The sequence below is a fragment of the Heterodontus francisci genome, unplaced genomic scaffold, assembly GCF_036365525.1.
Source record: "Heterodontus francisci isolate sHetFra1 unplaced genomic scaffold, sHetFra1.hap1 HAP1_SCAFFOLD_102, whole genome shotgun sequence".
Classification (NCBI taxonomy): Eukaryota; Metazoa; Chordata; class Chondrichthyes; order Heterodontiformes; family Heterodontidae; genus Heterodontus; species Heterodontus francisci.
The window spans coordinates 1,300,924-1,307,635 of NW_027140380.1; the positions used below are offsets into that span (position 1 = coordinate 1,300,924).

The window sequence follows — 6,712 nt, forward strand, 5'->3', positions numbered from 1 at the left end:
CTTTTCCAAACGTACAGACGATGTTATAAAGTTGCTGATTTATCCAGATGGCGGATTCTCCCCTCACAGTGAAAAGTAACATCACACCTTCACATCTGCCCATTGTTTTATAATTGAATAATTAGTCAAATGGAATTATTTGTGATGTTATTTCCCCCGAGACGGTGTTTCCTGCAGTGAAACTGATCAGTTTCAGCTCAGTCATTCAGAGACCTGGAATTCCTGCAGTTTGAGCCCGCTGGAACCCCAGCCCACTTCTGATTGGTCACCCTCTTCTCATAAAGTCAGTGACAACACATGAGGAGGCTATTCGCCCCATTCAGTCCATGTTGGGATTCCAATCTGTTCAGTCCCCGACTCGATCCCCAAAGCCCTGCATAATCCCTTTGGGTCAAAATGACCGTGGCGGGACTCGAACCTGCAATCTCCTGATAACATCATGGAATATACCGAAGTCAGACGCCTTATCCATTCGGCCACACAGCCATTAACTCACATGCATGATTCAATCAGAGAACCTCGAAGCACAAAATACAAAAAATCATTGGTTGAACCTGTCAACCTGGCACAATATTTGAATTTGTGAAAGCCGCCAATTTCACTATGGAAAAGAAGTGATCGACTGGAAAAGTCATAAAAATCTATTTTCCCGTAGCGGTTTAAATAAACTTTTGAAACACAATTTTGCTTTTACCGACTCAAATTGCTGGTGCTATTTTATGAACAGCTTTATTTTGCCAATTTTTGTCAACTTCTCATCCGTAACTGACAGTAAAAGACTCCGTTCAGCAATCTTTCACACGACAAATACCTCAAACTCGGTGTGGAAGTAATAAATTACAGACTATTGGTAATTCCCCTTCACACAGGCTTCAGGGGGACAGTGAGAAGCCACTGAAATAGTTGCTTCATCCTTTTAAAAGGTTCCCATTCTGTCCTGTTATTGACGTGTTGGAATCAGATTTGTATTTAACAAGTTCTTTCTGTGAAAATAAAAGGCTTTTGATTGAGAAGACGGGACCTTCTCACTAGCAGCCGGGTTACATTCCCCTCACATCCTTATTCAGTGAGCAGCTCTTTCCCTCGAGAAATAGACAGCAGCAGTTGGAAGTTCAGTAAAAGGATCGGTTAATTGAGACAAGTTTCTGACTGACAGGTGGTGCTGAATATTAATACAAGAAGGTCCTGGAATGGGAAACAAGTGTCCAGAGTGGGGTCTGAAATCAGGACAGGGAAATGGCCAGCACTGACACAGATCATTTCATTATTACATTGATATCTGACTGTCTATAAGGAGAAGCGAGTTAAACACATGATGGTGAAAGGAATGGAAGATAACACTGGTTGTTCTGGATGAAGAGGGATAGACAGAGGTGTGGGTACAGCAGACTTCAGACAGTAATCAGCCCTTTCAGATACTGTGGGTGGATCTGAAAAGAGCCTTTGGGTATTTGATAAAATCCTGGCAGATTGACTTGGTTTTGGTGCCCGGAGCGCTGGTTTTCTTGGGCAGCAACACGGCCTGGATATTCGGCAGCACCCTGCCCTCAGCGTCCTGGAATCAAAAGCAAGTGTCCAGAGTGGGACCTGAAATCAGGATAGGGAAAAAAGCTCTTTGTTTAAAAACCCTCAAATAGCTACCTTGTAATTGGTCAGGTTACTAATGTTTTAGTTAGTGTAATTTATGAATAATTACTAATTAGAAAGTGCTGTTTGGACAGAGTGTAAAGCTGTGAGTTGATGTGTGAGGGACTTCACTGACTAGGGGAAGGAGGTGCTCTTTGGTCTCTCTTTTCTTTTCTGCCTTTTCAGCCTCCATGGTACAGGGGAAGATGCTGATCGGTGAGTAACTGGTAAATTATTCTACTTATTACACTTATGACACGAGCAATAATGAGTTTGTAAACCTAAGTAATGGCAGGGCAGCTCGAAAAGTAAAAGTTCGAAATTGGGGGAAGGCAAATTTTACAAAACTGAGAGGTGATTTGGTGGATGTGGACTGGATACAACTACTTGAAGGAAACCCAAAGATGTCTTATCAGTCCATTAAGAGCAAGAGGATAACTAAGGAAAGGGTATACAGGAGTCTGTGCTCTACGGGCTGTTCCCAGGGACGCACACCGAGACAAACATCAACTGCTGCTGGAGGGCTATCAATTCGGTGAAAGACGCCCTTTGGTCTGCCCGAAACTTGCTGGTCTTCCAGCGCCAAGAGTTGTCCACCGCCGAATGTTGCAGACTGGCACATTCCAAGGTCCAGGACGACGTGCTGAGGGACGCACTAAAGCTTGGGGCAGCCGCAGCAAAGGCTCAATGGGGAAAGACCACAGTGTAAGGTTCCCCCACCAAGATGGACTGAGGGGCTGGATCCATGGGAAACCCCTCGAACTGTATCGTTAATATTCTGAATTGCTGTAAATGTAAAACTGTAATTGGCATGACAATTGTGAAACGGAAGGGTTGGGAAGAAACTCATGACAGTATTGAAGGAAACTGATCTCCCTTGCAATGTTTGTATTTTTTGGTGCTGTTTGGAAACTGTTTGGCAATGTAATTTTTACAGATTTTTATGAATAAAGTATATTTTGGAAATAAAAACTAAGGAAAGGGTATGGCCTATCAGAGATGTACAAGGGAACTTCTGTGTGGATCCAGAAGATGTGGGTGGGGTTCTTAATGAGTTTTTTGTCTCTGCCTTCACAAAGGAGAGGGATGATGCAGACATTGTAGGAAAAGAAGAGGAGTGTGAAATATTAGATACGATAAGCATAATGAGAGTGGAAGTACTAGAGAGTCTGACATCCTTCAAAATGAATAAATCACCAGGGTCAGATGGTTTGCATCTGAGGTTGTTAAAGGAAGCCAGGGAGGAAATAGTGGATGCGCTGAGGATCATCTTCAAATCCTCACTGAATATGGGGGAGGTGCCGGAGGATTGGAGGTCTGCGAACGTTGTTTTCTTGGGCAGCAGCATGGCCTAGATATTAGGAAGCACACAGCCCTGAGTGATGGTCACCCCTCCCAGCAGCTTGGTGAGCTCCTCGTCATTCTGGACAGCCAGCTGTAGGTGTCTGAGGATGTTGCGGGTCTTCCTGTTGTCCTGGGCCGCGTTACTGGCCAACTCGAGGATTTCAGCGGTCAGATACTCGAGCACAGCAGCCAGATAGACCGGGGCTCCGGCACCCACACGCTCAGCATAGTTGCCCTTTCTCAGGAGCCTGTGAACACGGCCCACCAGGAACTGCAGTCCAGCCCGGGAGGAGCGAGACTTGGCCTTGGACCGAGCTTTCCCGCCGGTCTTTCCTCTTCCAGACTTTTCCAAAAATATACTTGAGGACATTCCGTGCTGACCACTGCCTGATGGATTGGTGGTCAAAGGTGTTTTTCCACGCAAACATTTCCGCGAAGGCACGGTCCAACTGGATGGAGCGTTCCGTGGCAATGTGACCAGATCCATCCTTCGCAACACCGGGGTCAGATAGAACCTCAGCACGTAGTGACACTTGGTGTTTGCATACTGGGGCTCTACGCACAGCTTGATGCAGCCACATACTAAGGTGGCCATCAGGTTGAGGGCGACGTTGAGTACATTTTTTCGCCTTTATCCAGAGGTTTGAACATCGTGTCCCTCCGGACCCTGTCCATTTTGCGTCTTCAGATAAAGCGGGAAATGGCTCGGGCGACCGCCACAGCGCAGGAGTGGGGTATGGGCCAGACCTGCGTCACATACAGCAACAACGTGAGCACCTTGCACCTGATGACCAGGTTCTTACCCATAATAGAGAGAGATCGCTGCTCCCACATGCTCAGTTTATGTTGTACCCTGGCTACTCGCTCCTCCCAGGTTTTGGTGCACGTCCCGGCCCTTACAAACCATATCCCCAGCACCTTCAGGTAGTCTGACCTGACAGTGAAGGGGACAAAGGATCGGTCAGCCCAGTTCCCAAGGAACATGGCCTCGCTCTTGCCATGGTTAACATTGGCTCCCGAATCCTGTTTGAACTGGTCGCAGATGCTCATCAGTCTGCGAATGGACAGCGGATCCGATCAGAATACAGCAACATCATCTATGTACAGGGAGGCTTTGACCTGAGTGACTCCACTGCCTGGGATTGTCACCCCTTATGCTCGCATCCTTCCTAATAGACTCAGCAAAGAGTTCGATACAGCAAACACACAAGGGAGGGGAAAGAGGACAGCCCTGTCTGACTCCAGATTTGATTGGAAACTTTCTGATTACCACCCAATTTTTTGGACTGTGCTACTGATGTTTGTGGAGAGCAGTTTGATCCAATTGCAGATTCCCTCCCCAAACCCCATTTTGGAAAGAACGTCCATCATGTGTGTGTGCGATATCCTGTCAAAAGCCTTCTCCTGCTCCAGGCTGATGAGGCAGGTGTCCACCCTCCTGTCCCGTACGTAGGCGATCGTATCCCTGAGTAGCACGACACTATCAGAGATCTTCCTGCTGGGTACAGTACAGGTCTGGTCAGGGTGAATCACCAACTGCAGAGCAGACTTGACTTGACTGGCGATGACTTTGGACAGAATGTTGTAGTCTGCATTAAGCAGTGAGATGGGCCGCCAATTTCTGATTTCTGCCCTCTCCCCCTTCTGCTTGCAGATGAGGGTGATGATGCCTTTCCTCATGGATTCTGACATGCTGCCGGCCAGGAGCATACTCTCGTACACTTCCAGCAGGTCTGGGCTGACCCAGCATCACAGGGCCGAATACAACTCAACTGGTAAGCCGTCGCTTCCGGGAGTTTTCTTCGTCTCAAAAGACTTGATGGCCTTTGTCAGCTTGTCCAGAGTTAGCGGTTTGTCCAGATTCTCCTGCATGCTGTCATCTCAGACCTCTGTGATCGATGACAGGAAGGACTGGGAGGACGTGCTGTCCATAGACTTCACGTCTTACAGCCCAGCATTCAAGGATTTGCTAATCCTTAGTATGTCGGACTGCGACGTTGTGACCGAGCCATCCTCTTCCTTCAGGCTGCTGATCACAGAGCTCTCTCAGTGTACCTTTTGGAAGAAGAAACGCGAGCACTTCTCATCCTGCTCAATGGAGCGGACTCTGGACCGGAAGATGATCTTGGAGGCCTCCGTGGCAAAGAGCGAGGCCTGTTGGCTCTTCACCTCTTGGAGCACCTCCTTGACCTCGACCCCCATCGACTGCAGCCAGAGCAGATTTTGCATTCTTTTCTGGAGTTGGGACATTTCCCTTTGTCTCTCTCACACCCTCTGAACACCTTTGGAGATAAAGAACGTCTTGATATTCACGTTGATCACTTCCCACCAGTTCACCGGATACTCAAAGAGGGTCTCACTGTTCTCCAACTTTTTCAATCTCTTTTGAGTTCCTCAATGTTCTCTGGGTTAGCAGTGTAGCATTCAGCTTCCATGTCTCCCTGCCAACCCGCTGGTCATCCTGTAAGTGACAGTCAGCCAGTAAGAGGCAGTGGTCGGAGAAGAACACCGGCTTGACGTCGGTGGATCTGACCGTGAAAGCAGGGGACACATACAGGAAGTCAATCCTGGAACGGGCAGACCCGTCCGATCTTGACCAGGTGTATCTACGCTGCGCTCCGTCTGCAGGTTTGCTGAAGACATTGTGCAGTTTGGCATTTTTTAAGAATCTGTGCGGAGCGTCCAGTTTTCTGTCGTTCCTGCCAGATTGTCCAGCTGCATCAATGATGCAGTTGAAGTCACCTCCAAGAATGACCGGCCTGGATGTCACCAGCAGCAGTGTGAGTTGCTGGAGGATGGTCAGCCGCTCACTGTATTCGACCGGGGCATATACGTTGCTTAACTGGAGCGGAGCATTGTTGTACATTACATCTGCTACGAGAAGGCGACCGCCCACCAGCATCTTAACTTCAGAGATGGTTAAATTGCCTTCCCGCAGCAGAATACCCAGGCCGGAGGAACAGGAATCATTTCCCCTGGACCAGATCGATGTCCCATGGGATCACCATCGTGACCATTGCCTGTAAGTGCTGCGGTGCAGGATTCCACACTCCTGACAAAACAGTACGCCGGCTTTGACCTTTGCGAAGTCATCCAAGGTTGAAACACATCACGTGGTGGATTTAACACAATGCATGTTAATCGAAGCAATCTTTATATCCACTATAAAGTTGGGTGTTGCTCACCACACCAGGTGTCCTTGCTAGTCCCAGTCCTTGAGTATGTTCCTGCATACCCATAGTGTACGCAAGCTGTTTCACATTGTTTGAGCCCAGAAACCCCTCATGGTTATTCATGAGGGTTTTGTTCCACTGGGGTGACATCGGTGGGTGGGGGGCGGGTCTTGAAGGCAGCAATGCTTGGGTTGTCCTCTGCTGTTGGTGTCTTTCCCCTCGGTCCCTCCTCAAAGACATCACTGTTCCTGACTTCCGGAGCTGGAGCTGGAGTGCGCAGGACACTTCGCTGCTCTCGGTCTCCCGGAGCTGGTGTGCACTGAGCATCTCCTTGGGTTCCATGCTTTTGGTTTGGGGTGCGCTGGGCGTGTCACAGCTTCCAGTGCCCCGGAGCTGGGGGGCTTTATCTTCCAGCTCCTTTGAGTTCTGCTGCTTCTTTTGGAGGTGCCATCGTTCCGGCCCTTCCTCGTCCAGTGAGGAGGAGCTGCTGTAGTCTGTCTCAGACGGTAGCCTCCTCTTGCCACTGGTTTGGGTGGTGACCTGTTCTTTTTTTGGAGGTTTTTTCTTTG

At 48.6% G+C, this 6,712-nt stretch overlaps 1 non-coding gene across 1 annotated transcript; it reads right to left on the reverse strand.

The window, feature by feature from the left end:
- Positions 1 to 397: 397 nt before the first annotated feature.
- trnar-ucg (transfer RNA arginine (anticodon UCG)) lies at positions 398 to 486 on the reverse strand. Its single transcript is given in 2 exon segments — positions 398 to 433; positions 450 to 486. It is a non-coding gene; the product is annotated as a tRNA-Arg (tRNA).
- Between the last annotated feature and the right edge of the window lie 6,226 nt (positions 487 to 6,712).